At 52.6% G+C, this 15,753-nt stretch overlaps 1 protein-coding gene across 1 annotated transcript in view; it reads left to right on the top strand.

Annotated features, from left to right (window-relative positions):
- LOC141098305 (uncharacterized) overlaps nt 1-15,753 on the top strand; it is an 84,615-nt gene that overhangs the window by 42,867 nt on the left and 25,995 nt on the right. The window lies entirely within an intron of this gene.

Genomic DNA, 15,753 nt, shown 5'->3' with positions numbered 1-15,753 from the left:
CCCAGGACCGCTTATTCCCGACCAGAACTCAATCCCTGGGTCTCAGAGCTGTCCCTCGGATAGGTGGCGCCTCATGATGCTTGAGTTTTTGGAACTTCATCTGTACCAGCTGACAGAGAGTCTGCAATCTATGCCGGTGTTCTCGAACCCAGGAAGACACCCCCCCCCCCCCCGTCTGTGGGTAGTCTTCCTCCGAGTCCAATTCTCTCGGCCCCTTCGCCCGAACAGCATGGTATATGGAGAGCTACACACGTTAAAGGCCCAGGTGGATGAGCATAGAGCAACTGGGTGAGCTGGAATCAAGTTTTTGTTATACGGAGTGAACCCTGTCGTACTGTGCACTTGGTTATTGTACACCCACACCAGCTCAGTCACGAACTCAGGCCACCGTATCTTCCTCTAACATGCGTGGCATCTGGATCAGTATCCGATTGAAGCATTCACAGGCCCCATTCCCTTGAGGGTGGTAAGTAGTAGTACTGGATTTCACAATCTGGTACAAACAGTGTAATTCTTCCATCACTCGCCCCTGGAAGCAGGTGTCCAGGTTGGAATGGATCCTCTTTGAACAGCTGTATACATGGATGAAATCCCAGCAGATGGCCTGCACAGCTGACTCAGCGGTCTGGTCTCGGTCGGCATTACCACAGCAAACGTTCTGAAATGGGCTGTCATTACCAGGCAATGTTCATATCCAAGATGCATCGGGCCTACAGTTAAGTAATCGATCATCAGAACCTCCAAGGGAGCAGAGGTCCCGATGGTCTGTATCAGGGCCCACTGCTCTGGGGGTTTGGCCAGCTCACAGCTCTGACATTGTTGGCAAGCCTTTTCCACTGCAGTCCTCATTTGTGGGTGATACACGAACCTCTGTAACCACTGGAACGTCTTCTCTGGACCGAAGTGAGCCCCACACTCGTGATCCTCCATAGCCACTACTCTGAACAACTTCTATGGGAGCACTACTTGCCAAGTTACCCCCTCTTCTCGTAACAGCTGTACCTTCTGGTATAACAATCCATCCTTCAAATAGAGCCTTTCCAATTGCCCCAGAATCCAAAAGGTTCCTGGAGACAGGGTGTTCCTCTCTCTCCGGCTGGGGAGTTGTTTCAGTGCCACCCACAGTCGCAGCTGGGCGATGTCCTTATCTTATCACCTCTTTGATTTGTCCCTGCATCGCCACTAATGATTTGGCCAAGTTCCGTAAGTCAGGGATCTCTTCCGCCTCAAGCTCTTCATCTCGATCACGTTCGGGTCGCTTGTGAGTCACCCTGGAGAGAGAGTCAGCATGAGTGTTCTCGGCCTTAGCCCAATAGACAGTCTTGCACAGATACTTCACCATGCGGGCCACCCATCGTTGTTCTAAGGCAGGGGTCCTCAAACTGCGGCCCGCCGAGGACTTTTATCCAGGCCCCAGCCGACGTTGATCGTCACTGCAGTTCAATGCTGGCAGGCCATGTAATCGCGGGCAGAACAACAAGCCACCGAGGAAAGGCATTGTGCAGCCCTCCATATGCAGCCAGCACACACAGACGACGTGATTGTCATCATGCCGCCTGCGCGGTGTTAGGCGTTGGATTTCCGGCGCTGCACAGTGGGAATCCCGAGCCTTGCCTCCGACGGTCTCCCATTCCTCCCCAGCCGCAGAGGAGCTTGCTCAGCAAACTCGTCGGTCCCGGCGCTCTGTCCAGACCAGCTCCGTGGGTTTGCTTGCTGCTACCACCCCTGGTTCAGCTTTGGCAATGCATGCTGCTCAGCAGCAAGATCCTCCAGGGACTAAGTCCTCATGTCGGGCCACTGAGCATGCCTGTGGAGTGATCTCCCATTGGAGATCAAAGGTCATGTGCTCAGGTCCTGCTCGTGTTCGGATTGGCCCATCCGAGAAGCAAGGCGGATCACGGACGCCTGCGGCTATAAAAGGTTTGCATGGCCGCTCGGCCATGCGCTAAGACTCAAATAGTTTGGTGTGTATGATGATGGATGCATGTATCTGGTGTCTGACTCATTATGAAACCCCTACCCTTTGATACGTCTGTTGTTAGGGTTTAGAGACTGAGTCAGCGCCTGCTAGTGGCTAGCCTGTAGGCCACAGTGCATACCGGCCGTCTGCACACTTGCACACGCCATTTATTTGATCCCTTTTGGTATCGCAGTCGCGGTGCCGGGCGCTAGCGGTCTAGAGGGACTTCAGTCCTGCTGTCTAAGGGCTGAGTTCTGTGACGTTACGCTAGCGCTTACTCTGCCGAGCTCTGTGAGCGAAAACAGGCTACGGCATCTATTATTTGCGGTAGTGCGGCTCTAAGTCATAAGAGTTCGCCTCGGTACACCTTGGGTGAGGTTAACCCCGTGTGTGCCGTTATTGCACCGCCATATCGCGTCCGCCATTACCGAGCAGCAGTTAACACCTCTGCACGGTGGACCTCGGGCTGCGAACGCACCTAAACACCATCTTATTATTTGGTGTGTTCCGCCAGCCCTTAACATTATCTTAGCGCCAGGGTCTGGCCGATAATGGCGGATGAACAACGACTGCATAGGTACATCCAGCAGCTGGAGGGTAGGTTGGCAGCGCTAGAGCGTTCCACCTCAGCTGCGGATGTTACCTCGGTCGCCGTTCAGGCAGCTACAGAGGCTGTCGCTCGTGTCTCCACGGCCAGTCCTGCCCCGACCTTGTCCCGCCTCCCGCTGCCCGAGAAGTTCTCAGGGGATAGTGCTTCGTGTAGGGGTTTCGTGAGTCAGTGCTCCATTCACCTAGAGCTGCTGGCTACACGATTTCCCTCTGAGCGGGCCAAGGTGGGATTTATCATCTCCCTCCTGTCAGGCAGGGCCTTGGAATGGGCCACTCCACTGTGGGAGCGTTGGGATCCCCTGGTACAGAGTGCCACCCACTTCATGGTCGCTCTGAAACAGGTGTTCCTGGGACCTCAGGTCACACATGATACGGCACTCCAGTTGCTGGCGCTAGCCCAGGGTTCGTCTTTGGTCAGCCAGTATGCCATCCTCTTCAGAACTCTGGCCTCTGAGCTGGAGTGGCCAGATAAGGTGCTCATACCCATATTCTGGAGAGGCCTGGCTGATCATGTCAAGGACGCCCTGGCCACCAGGGAGGTGCCCACCACCCTAGAGGAGCTCATTACAGTCTCCACCCGGATTGACGTTCGCTTCACTGAGCGAGGGTTGGAGCACTCCAGGTCCCGCCAACGCTATAAGTTGGCTCCAAATTTTGCCAGACCGCTGGAACCCCTCGGCCCACCGCCTGAGCCTCCAGAGGCCATGGAGGTGTCCCGCACAGGGTCCCCCCAGTCTGCTTCTGTTGTCGGCAGACTGGGCACCACGCTAACCAGTGCCCACAGCGGCCGGGAAACGCCCCCGTCTAGTGGTTATCGGAGGGGGCCTACTAGACACAGCTAATTTCTCCTCCAAGCTCCTGTTTAAAGGGGCGTTAGAGTTTGAGTCTTCCACTCTAATGGTGGAGGTTTGTGTGGACTCTGGGGCGGAGGGCAACTTTATGTCATCTGCCTTCGCTCAACAACACGCAGTCCCTCTGGTCTTGCTACCTCAGCCAGTCACCATTAGGGTGGTGAATGGGGCGACACTCCCGTCCCTAATCACCCACCAAACGGCTCCACTGAGACTCTCACTGTCTCCGTCTCATCAGGAGATGCTGTCTCTCCTTGTGATGCCAGAAGGTATCGACCAGGTCCTCCTAGGGGTTCCCTGGTTACAGGCCCACTCTCCCCACATAGACTGGTCCTCGGGGAAAATCCTCGCTTGGAGTAAGTCCTGCGAGGGCAGGTGTCTGAGGGACTGCATTCAGGTCGCTACTTCTGAGGTTCCTGCAGATCTCTCCTCGCTTCCCAAGCCATATCGGCAGTATGCAGACGTTTTCTCCAAGAAGGCGGCGGAGATCCTTCCGCCGCACCGCCCTTACGACTGTCCTATTGACCTCTTGCCCGGCGCTGAGCCTCCCCGGGGTCGAGTATACCCCCTATCTCTCCCAGAGACAGAGGCCATGTCGCAGTATATCAGGGAGAATCTGGCAAGGGGATTCATTAGGAAGTCGGTGTCCCCGGCGGGAGCGGGATTCTTCTTTGTCCAAAAGAAGAATGGGGAATTACGTCCGTGCATCGATTACAGGGGACTTAACGCCATAACCGTTAAGAACAAGTATCCTCTGCCCCTGATATCGGAACTATTTGATAGGCTACGGGGAGCGAGAGTGTTTACTAAGCTTGATCTGCGGGGAGCCTATAACCTGATTCGCATCCGTGATGGGGACGAATGGAAGACGGCATTTAACACCAGAGATGGGCACTATGAATATCTGGTGATGCCCTTCGGGCTATGTAACGCCCCAGCCGTCTTCCAAGATTTTGTGAACGATATCTTCCGGGATATGCTTGCCACCTCGGTAGTAGTCTATCTGGATGATATTCTTATTTTTTTCTCCAGATATTGACTCCCACCGGAGAGATGTTCGCAAAGTTTTCGATCTCCTGCGGGCCAACTCCCTCTATGCCAAATTGGAGAAATGTGTGTTTGAGCAGGAGTCCTTGCCTTTCCTGGGTTACATCATCTCAGCCCAGGGTTTGGCCATGGATCCTGCCAAGCTACAGGCGGTGATGGATTGGCAGGAACCCCATTCTCTCAAAGCGGTGCAGCGCTTTATGGGGTTCATAAATTACTATCGCCAATTCATTCCCCATTTCTCAACTTTGGTTGCACCCGTGGTAGCCCTCACCAAGAAGGGTGCGAACCCCAAACTGTGGTCGGAGACTGTCTCCAAGGCTTTCGCCTCCATTAAGTCCCATTTTGCTAGCGCTCCCATTCTACATCGCCCTGATGTAGATAAGCCATTCATTCTAGAAGTGGATGCCTCCTCCGTCGGTGCTGGGGCGGTCCTTTTCCAGAAGGACTCGCAAGGTCGGAAGCACCCATGCTTCTTCTTCTCCAAGACCTTCACACCGGTGGAGAGGAATTATTCCATCGGGGACAGGGAGTTGCTAGCAATGAAGCTGGCCTTCTCAGAATGGAGTCATCTCCTGGAGGGGGCTCGCCATCCTTTCCAGGTGTTCACCGATCACAAAAATTTGGTCTATTTGCAGACGGCTCAGCGGCTGAATTCTCGTCAGGCCAGATGGTCCTTGTTCTTCTCCCGCCTCCATTTCACACTACATTTTCTCTCCGGGGAGAAGAAAGTCCGAGCCGATGCTCTTTCTCGCTCTGTGGTGTCATCAGAGGAGGAGCCTCGACTGATAGTCCCATCGGAGAGCCTGAGGACCGTGGCTCCGGTTGCTCTTGAGTCTGTACCTCCGGGCAAGACTTTTGTCGCTGTCCATCTGCGACCGGAGGTCCTCTCGTGGGCTCATTCGTCCAGAGTGGGAGGTCATTTCGGGATCAAACGGACCACTGAACTACTGGCGAGGATGTACTGGTGGCCGCATATGGCCCGTGACGTCAAGGACTATATTCAGGCGTGCGTCTCTTGCGCCCAGAATTGGCCCTCTCGGCAGCGGCCCGCTGGGTTACTCTATCCTCTGCCGGTTGCGGACAGGCCCTGGGAGATGGTTGGTATGGACTTTGTGGTGGGTCTGCCCAAGTCCAGTGGCAGCACCGTCATCTGGGTGATTACCGATCATTTCTCCAAGATGGTGCACCTAGTACCACTCTCTCGGTTACCGTCGGCACGAGGCCTAGCGGCATTGTTCATTAAACATGTTTTCTGCCTACACGGCATGCCGGATAAGATTGTCAGCGACCGGGGTCCCCAGTTTGCTTCTCGGTTCTGGAGAGAGCTCTGTTCTCTGCTCAGCATTGAGCTAAATCTCTCTTCGGCCTATCATCCCGAGACGAATGGGTTGGTGGAGAGAGCCAACCAGACCCTGGTGACATATCTGCGACATTTTGTCTCGGCTAGGCAGGATGATTGGGCATCCTTACTGCCGTGGGCGGAGTTCGCCTTGAACAACGCGGTAGCCGATTCCACCGGTCAGACCCCATTTCTCTTAAATTACGGTCAGCATCCGCGCGTCCCCGTGCCCATGCCCGTGTCATCCACCGACTCTAGGGTGGCAGACTGGGCGGTGGAAGCACGTGACATTTGGGACCGCACGCAGGATGCTATCCGGGCCTCCAAGGAGAGAATGAGGTCCTCCGCTGATACCCGCCGGCGTCCTGCTCTGACCTTTGCCCCTGGCGACTTAGTGTGGCTCTCTGCCCGTAACATCAGGCTGCGGGTGGAATCCGCTAAGTTTGCACCACGCTACATCGGTCCTTTCAAGGTCCTCGAGCAGATTAATCCTGTGGTCTACCGTCTAGCCCTTCCACCACACTTGGCTATCTCGGACACGTTTCATGTGTCCCTCCTCAAGCCAGTTCACATGTCCCGGTTTTCTGAGCCAGCTGCCAGAACATCAGATCTGTCGTCTGACGAGTTTAAGGTCAATGCCATCGTGGGATGCAAGGTGATGCGGGGCAAAAAGTTTTACTTGGTGGATTGGAAGGGTCATGGTCCAGAGGCCTGGACCTGGGAGCCGGTGGAGAATATCCACGCTCCTCTTCTCATTGCAGAGTTTGAGCGGAGCGAGGCTCAGAGGAGGGGGCCCTAGGAGGGGGGGTAATGTTAGGGGTCGGATTTCCGGCGCTGCACAGCGGGAATCCCGAGCCTTGCCTCCGACGGTCTCCCATTCCTCCCCAGCGGAGCTTGCTCAGCAAACTCGTCGGTCCCGGCGCTCTGTCCAGACCAGCTCCGTGGGTTTGCTTGCTGCTGCCACCCCTGGTTCAGCTTTGGCAATGCATGCTGCTCAGCAGCAAGATCCTCCAGGGACTAAGTCCTCATGTCGGGCCACTGAGCATGCCTGTGGAGTGATCTCCCATTGGAGATCAAAGGTCATGTGCTCAGGTCCTGCTCGTGTTCGGATTGGCCCATCCGAGAAGCAAGGAGGATCACGGACGCCTGCGGCTATAAAAGGTTCGCATGGCCGCTCGGCCATGCGCTAAGACTCAAATAGTTTGGTGTGTATGATGATGGATGCATGTATCTGGTGTCTGACTCATTATGAAACCCCTACCCTTTGATACGTCTGTTGTTAGGGTTTAGAGACTGAGTCAGCGCCTGCTAGTGGCTAGCCTGTAGGCCACAGTGCATACCGGCCGTCTGCACACTTGCACACGCCATTTATTTGATCCCTGTTGGTATCGCAGTCGCGGTGCCGGGCGCTAGCGGTCTAGAGGGACTTCAGTCCTGCTGTCTAAGGGCTGAGTTCTGTGACGTTACGCTAGCGCTTACTCTGCCGAGCTCTGTGAGCGAAAACAGGCTACGGCATCTATTATTTGCGGTAGTGCAGCTCTAAGTCATAAGAGTTCGCCTCGGTACACCTTGGGTGAGGTTAACCCCGTGTGTGCCGTTATTGCACCGCCATATCGCGTCCGCCATTACCGAGCAGCAGTTAACACCTCTGCACGGTGGACCTCGGGCTGCGAACGCACCTAAACACCATCTTATTATTTGGTGTGTTCCGCCAGCCCATAACACGCGGCCTGATGACGTCACGCCACCTGTGCCGGAAGAAAACGGAGATGAGCGGGTGCTTCTTCAGAGCAGCGGGGGACATAGGTGAGTACTGTTTTTGGGGGGGTTTTTAAGGCCGTTTCCTATTGGGGATATTTACCTGCCTATTGGGGACATTTACCTGCCAACTGGAGACCTGTGCTGCCTATTGGGGACCTATGCTATCTATTCGGGTCCTATGCTGCCTACTGAGGACCTATGCTGCCTACTGGGGACATTTACCTGTCTATTTGGGACCTATGCTGCCTATTGGGACATTTACCTGCATAATGGGGACATTTATCTGCCCATTGGGTACCTGTGCTGCCTATTGGAAACTTGTGCTGCCTATTGGGGACCTATGCTGCCTATTGGGGACATTTACCTGCCTATTGGAGACCCATGCTGCCTATTGGAGACCTATGCTGCCGATTGGGACATGTACCTGCTTATTGGGGACCAATACTGCTTATTAGGACATGTACCTGCTTATTGGGGACCAATGCTGCTTATTGGGGACAATTAACTGTCTATTGGGGACATTTACCTGCCTATTGGGGACCTATGCTGCCTATTGGGACATTTACCTGCCTATTGGGGACCTATGCTGCCTATTGGGGACAATTAACTGTCTATTGGGGACATTTACCTGCCTATTGGGGACCTATGCTGCCTATTGGGACATTTACCTGCCTATTGGGGACCTATGCTGCCTATTGGGACATTTACCTGCCTATTGGGGACCTGTGCTGCTTATTGGGGACCTGTGCTACCTATTGGGGACATTTACCTGCCTATTGGGGACCTATGCTGTCTATTGGGAACCTATGATGTCTGTTGTGAGTTCATTTTCCCCTTCACCATTGAGGTCTGATGAACTCCCTCTTCTGGTGAAGAAGGTAGTGAGGCTGATTACCAAGCACCTGAGCAGGATGATGATGACTGGGTGACTGGAATTGCTGACTGGATATAAGGCAGCCGACTCCCTTCTGCCTTGCTGGTGATTTCTCAGAGGGATTCTAGGAGACCAGTCTGATTCCTGCTCCTCAAAAGCTGAGTTTTCTGTTCTGCTTTTTGCATTTGTGTTTTGGTTTTGTTTTGCCTTGTTTTTCTGGATTTCTGCCATCCCCTGCTGGGGTGAGCTGAATTCCTTTTTGCTCTGTCTTCAGAAAATACCTGAGTACTGATATAGTCTTTTTAAAGCCTAGCGTCTTCAGGGCTTTTTTCCCTATCAGTCTGTTGGCTCTTGTTTTGATAGGGTTTTGGCGGATTGCAGACAGCAGCTTTTCTATCCTGTCCTATTTATTTAGCTTTGGCCCCATCATTTGCTCAGCCTATCTTTCTATCTGTGTGAGTATTTTTTCATCTTGCTTCACCGTCATTATATGTTGGGGGCTGCCTATTGCTTTGGGGTCTGCTCTGGGGCAGTTTAGATTTCCCTTTCTGTCTTTAGGCTATTTAGTTCTCCGGCTGTGATCGAGGGGTCTAGGGCACCGTAGGAACCCCCCACGGCTACTGCTAGTTGTTGATAGGTTCAGGGGTCTGCAATCCGATAGCTGCCAACTTCTCTGGTTTTCTGGACTTAGCTAGTATTTCTGTTTTTGCCTCCTATGGTGACTCATTCATAACAGATGTCTATTGGGGTCCTATACTGCCTATTGAGGACCTATGCTGCCTATTGGGGACTATGCTGCCTATTCAGAACCTATGCTGCCTATTGAGGACATTTACCTGTCTATTAGGGACCTATGCTGCCTATTGGGGCCCTATGCTGGCTATTGGGACATTTACCTGCCTATTGGGGACCAATGCTGCCTATTAGGACATTTACTTGCTTATTGGGGACCAATGCTGCCTATTGGGGACCTATGCTGCGTATTGAGGACCTATGCTGCCTATTGGGGACCTATGCTGCCTATTGGGGACCTATGCTGCCTATTGGGACATTTACCTGCTTATTAGGGACCAATGCTACCTACTGGAGACCCATGCTTCCTATTGGAGACCTATGGTGCCTATTGGGGAACTATGCTGCCTATTTGGGACATATGCTGCCTATTGGGACATCTACCTGCCTATTAGGGACCAATGCTGCCTATTGGAGACATTTACTTGCCTATTGGGGACCTATGCTGCCTATTGGGGACATTTACCTGCCTATTGGGGTCCTATGCTGTCTATTGGGGACTATGCAGTCTATTCAGGACTTATGCTGCCTATTGGGGACATTTACCTGTCTATTGGGGACCTATGCTGCCTATTATGACATTAACCTGCCTATTGGGGACCAATGCTGCCTATTAGGACATTTACCTGCCTATTGGGGACCCATGCTGCCTATTGGAGACCTATGCTGCCTATTGGTGACCTATGCTGCCTATTGGTGACCTATGCTGCCTATTGGTGACCTATGCTGTCTATTGTGGAACTATGCTGCCTATTGGGGACCTATGCTGCTTATTGGGGACCATTACTGCCTATTAGGTCATTCACATGCTTATTGGGGACCAATGCTGCCTATTGGGGGGCTATGCTGCCTATTGGGGACATGTACCTGCCTATTGGGGACATGTACCTGCCTATTGGGGACCCATGCTGCCTATTGGAGACCCCTGCTGCCTATTGGGGACCTATGCTGCCTATTGGGACATGTACCTGCCTATTGGGGACCAATACTGCCTATTAGGACATTTACCTGCTTATTGGGGACCAATGGTGCCTTTGGGGACATTTACCTGCCTATCAGGGACCAATTCTGCCTATTGGGGAGGACCTATGCTGCTTATTGGGGACCTATGCTGCCTATTGGGATAATTACCTGCCTATTAGGGACCAATGCTGCCTATTGGAGACCTATGCTGCCTAATGGGGACATTTACCTGCCTATTGGGGACCTATGCTGTCTATTGGGGTCCTATGCTGTCCATTGGGGTCCTATGCTGCCTATTGGGGACAATGCTGTCTATTCAGGACCTATGCTGCCTATTGGGGACATTTACCCCCAAGGAACTGTTCATCTCTTCTTCAATCCTCCCCATCCACCTCACCTCCTCTTCAAAACTGTTCCTTAACATACAATCCTCTGTCTCCAAACACAGACAGCCCCCTCATGCCCTTCCTGCTCCCACCTGCTAACACTTTCTCTGCTCCTTCTCACTGCTGGTGATATCTCTCCAAATCCTGGTCCTCCTCACCACATTCCCACAGTCATTTCTACCTCCCATCCACACTCTATCACAACCTTCCGTAACCTCTCCAACCTTATACCCATTCACCCAGCCCCCGCTTCCCCAGTCCCACTAACAGGAGCTCTGTGGAACGCTCGCTCTGTCTGCAACAAGCTTTCCTACATCCATGATCTTTGTGTTACTACCAAACTTTCCTTCCTCGCCATCACCGAAACCTGGCTCACCCCTTCTGACACAGCCTCTCCTGCTGCACTTTCGTATGGCGGCTTCCACCTTTCTCACACCCCCCGCCCCAGCAGCAAACATGGTGGAGGAGTTGGTTTTCTCCTGTCAGATACCAGCTCCTTCACCCCAATCCCACTGCCACCCTCTGTTACCCTCCCTTCCTTTGAGGTGCACTCTGTGCGCATCTACTCCCCCTCCAACCTCCAACTGGCTGTCATCTACCGCCCCCCAGGGCCAACCACCACCTTCTTTGACCACTTCACCACCTGGTTACTTCATTTCCTTTCCGCGGACATCCCTACTATCATCATGGGCGACTTCAACATCCCCATTGACACTTCCCTCTCAGCTGCCACTAAACTTCTATCTCTCACTTCCTCCTTCGGCCTCACTCAATGGTCTTCTACAGCCACCCACAAAGATGGCCACACACTGGACCTCATCTTCACCCGCCTCTGCTCCCTATCTAACCTCTCTAACTCACCTCTTCCTCTCTCTGACCACAAACTGCTCACATTCTCTTCCCTCTTCACTCCATGTCTACAATCCCCACCCCACAAACTTTCACACCCTCGCAGGAATCTTAAACACCTTGACCTACACTCATTCTCTGAATCCCTCCTCCCTCTTACAGATATAAGTTCCTTACACAATGCGGATGACGCTGCCGCTCTATATAACACCACAATAGCTGTAGCTTTGGAATCCGCTGCCCCACTTACACATACCAAAACTCGCAAAATCAACAGACAGCCCTGGCACACCAGCCTGACCAAAGAGCTGAGGCGAGCTTCCAGGGCTGCTGAGCGCAGATGGAAAAGATCCCACTCCAACGAGCACTTCATCGCATTCAAACAGTCCCTCACTACTTTCAAGACCACACTCGCCACAGCTAAACAAACCTACTTCTCATCTCTCATATCCTCCCTGTCTCACAACCCTAAACAGTTATTCAACACCTTCAATTCTCTCCTCCGCCCCCCAGCACCTCCTCCCTCCCCACTCATCTCAGCTGAAGACTTTGCCTCATTTTTCAAGCAGAAAATTGATAACATCAGGGACAGTTTTGGTCAACAACCCCCAGAGCCCTTCCTCCCGACTTCCCAGCCCTCCACCTTCAAAACCAACTTCTCCACCATTACAGAAGATCGACTCTCCACTCTACTCTCAAGATCACATCTCACCACCTGTGCACTCGACCCGATCCCATCCCACTTCATCCCAAACCTCACCACAGTCTTCATCCCAACCCTAACCCATCTCTTCAACCTATCACTAACAACTGGTGTTTTCCCATCAAGCTTTAAACATGCCTCCATCAGACCTATCCTCAAAAAGCCCTCTCTTGACCCATCCTCTGTATCTAGCTATCGCCCTATATCACTTCTCCCATACGCCTCCAAGCTACTGGAACAACACGTCTACCTTGAACTGTCCTCCCATCTCTCTTCTTGCTCCCTCTTCGACCGCTTACAATCTGGCTTCCGGTCACACCACTCCACTGAAACTGCCCTTACTAAGGTCACCAATGACCTCTTAACTGCCAAGAGCAAGCGACACTACTCTGTCCTCCTCCTCCTGGACCTGTCGGCTGCCTTTGACACAGTGGACCATTCCCTATTATTACAGACCCTCTCATCCCTCGGCATCACAGACTTGGCCCTCTCCTGGATCTCATCATACCTAACAGACCGGACATTCAGCGTCTCCCACTCACACACCACCTCCTCACCTCACCCCCTATCTGTCGGAGTCCCACAAGGTTCAGTCCTTGGGCCCCTGCTGTTCTCTATTTACACCTTTGGCCTGGGACAGCTCATAGAATCTCATGGCTTTCAGTATCATCTTTATGCTGATGACACACAGATCTACATCTCTGGACCAGATATCACCTCCCTACTAACCAGAATCCCTCAATGTCTGTCCACTATTTCATCCTTCTTCTCCACTAGATATCTGAAACTCAACATGGACAAAACAGAATTCATCATCTTTCCCCCATCTCACGTGACCCCCCCTACGAACCTATCAATTACAGTAAATGACTGCCCACTCTCCCCAGTCCCACAAGCTCGCTGCCTCGGAGTAATCCTTGACGCTGATCTCTCCTTCAAACCACATATCCAAACCCTTTCCACTTCTTGCCGACTTCAACTCAAAAATATTTCACGCATCCGTTCATTCCTCACCCAAGAATCTGCAAAAACCCTAGTCCATGCCCTCATCATCTCTCGCTTTGACTACTGCAACCTCATGCTCTGTGGCCTCCCCTCAAACACTCTCGCACCCCTCCAATCTATTCTAAACTCTGCTGCCCGACTAATCCACCTGTCCCCCCACTATTCCCCAGCTTCTCCCCTCTGTCAATCCCTTCACTGGCTCCCAATTGCCCAGAGACTCCATTACAAAACCCTAACCATGACATACAAAGCCATCCACAACTTGTCTCCTCCATACATCTGTGACCTCGTCTCCCGGTACTTTCCTGCACGCAACCTCCGATCCTCACAAGATCTCCTTCTCTACTCCCCTCTTATCTCCTCTTCCCACAATCGCATACAAGATTTCTCTCGCGCATCACCCCTACTCTGGAACTCTCTACCACAACATATCAGACTCTCACCTACCATCGAAACCTTCAAAAAGAGCCTGAAGACCCACCTCTTCCGACAAGCCTATAACCTGCAGTAATCACCGATCGACCAAACCGCTGCACGACCAGCTCTACCCTCGCCTACTGTATTATCACCCATCCCTTGAAGATTGTGAGCCCTCGCGGGCAGGGTCCTCTCTCCTCCTGTACCAGTTATGACTTGTATTGTTTAAGATTATTGTACTTGTTTTTATGTATACCGCTCCTCACATGTAAAGCGCCATGGAATAAATGGCGCTAGAACAATAAATAATAATAATAATAATAATAATAATTTACCTGCCTATTGGGGACCTATGCTGCCTATTGGGGACCTATGCTGCCTATTGTGACATTTACCTGCCTATTAGGACATTTACCTGTGGAGCGCCTGACCAGGGCTAGCGGGGTACTCGGTACCAGGCCCGTTGATCTCAATGGGAGTTGTCACGGAAGCTGTGACCCGGTCCGTGGACCTGGGGCTCCATGGCAAAAAGGAGTGAATAGAGTTTATGAATAGTTCGTGATGCCACCTGTGGTGTTCGGCAAGTGAGATGTTAGGCCAGCGCTGCATGCAGATCCTCTGGAACTGGTGGTGTGCTGCAGCCAAGATGGTGGAGCTCCCCCAGGTGGAGCTGTAGTCCCAGGGCAGTGTAGATGTAGGGGTAGCTGAGAGGCGCAGGCAGCGCAGAAGCTGGCACCCAGATGCAGCGGCACCAGGGGTGTTGGCGCAGGAATGAATGGAGGACACCAAGGCTTGTAGTTGCAAAGCTTTACTCACAGTCTGTAGTACACACAGGTGCCTGCCTCCGTGCTGTGTCCTCCGGGTTAGGGGCTCAGTCGACCTCCAGGCAAGATAGGACGCTCCCTTACAACACTCCGCCAACATGTGCCTTTCTGAACGTCTCCTCTATAGCGCCTTTAAGTGTGAAGATCTCCTAGTACTGAGTTACACTGGAGTTCCTCCTGACAGATGTTCCCAAGAACTCTACTTGTATGACAGACAGCTGTAGCCTGCTTCGGGGACTCCTTACTCCTGAGTCCCGACTCACTATCAATGTTGCTGTTGTGCCCCCAAGTCTTAGGTGGGAGTAGTGCATTTACAGCCCACTACTCCACCGGTGTCTGCTGCAGAACCATTAGTGTCCATACAACCTCGGGGACCGGGCCCCGGCCTTGCGCTTAGAACTTCTAGGCAGGGTTCTTCCTCTAACCCACGTCCTCTGTTCCCTTTTACTCCTACGTTCCGTACTAGTCTTTCCTTCTTATGGAAGATCAGGTTTCCGTTCAATGTCTTTCTCCTTCTTTCCTTTCCCGTGCCATCAGACCCAGGTCACTGAGGTCTGCTGCAGCACCTCCTTCCTCCATCCCTCTTCCAGGGATCTCCTTTCCTCACTCCTCTCTGAGTGACTCTCCGACTGACTGACCTCGAACTCACTGAAATTCTAAACCTTCCCACTCTTTTATGTATTCTAAACTCCATCCACCTCCCAGCACGTTTAGTGTTCCAAGCAGGGAGCCGCAATGTGGCTTTGCTGAACTACTGTGTTGTGTGGGATGCGAGTGTTGGAGCGTGGTCAGGAGTTCCCACCTTACCTGGTTGGTGGGGCACCACACCTCAGGAGGAGGTGCAGTACCTCTGCGGCAACTGAACCCTCAGGGGCGCCACACTTGCCTATTGGGGACCCATGCTGCCTATTGGGGACCCATGCTGCCTATTGGGGACCCATGCTGCCTATTGGGGACCCATGCTGCCTATTGGAGACCCATGCTGCCTATTGGTGACCTATGCTGCCTATTGGTGACCTATGCTGCCTATTGGGGACCTATGCTGCTTATTGGGGACCATTACTGCCTATTAGGACATTTACCTGCATATTGGGAACCAATGCTGCCTATTGGGGACCTATGCTGCCTATTGGGGACATTTACCTATTCGGGACCCATGCTGCCTATTGGAGACCCATGTTGCCTATTGGGGACCTATGCTGCCTATTGGGACATGTACCTGCCTATTGGGGACCAATACTGCCTATTAGAACATTTACCTGCTTATTGGGGACCAATGCTGCCTATTGGGGACATTTACCTGCCTATTAGGGACCAATTCTGCCTATTGAGGAGGACCTATGCTGCTTATTGGGGACCTATGCTGCCTA

Source organism: Dendrobates tinctorius, unplaced genomic scaffold (genome assembly GCF_039654945.1).
Source record: "Dendrobates tinctorius isolate UK_male_01 unplaced genomic scaffold, ASM3965494v1 ptg000090l, whole genome shotgun sequence".
NCBI classification, from domain to species: domain Eukaryota; kingdom Metazoa; phylum Chordata; class Amphibia; order Anura; family Dendrobatidae; genus Dendrobates; species Dendrobates tinctorius.
This window is presented reverse-complemented; position numbering and strand designations above follow the sequence as displayed.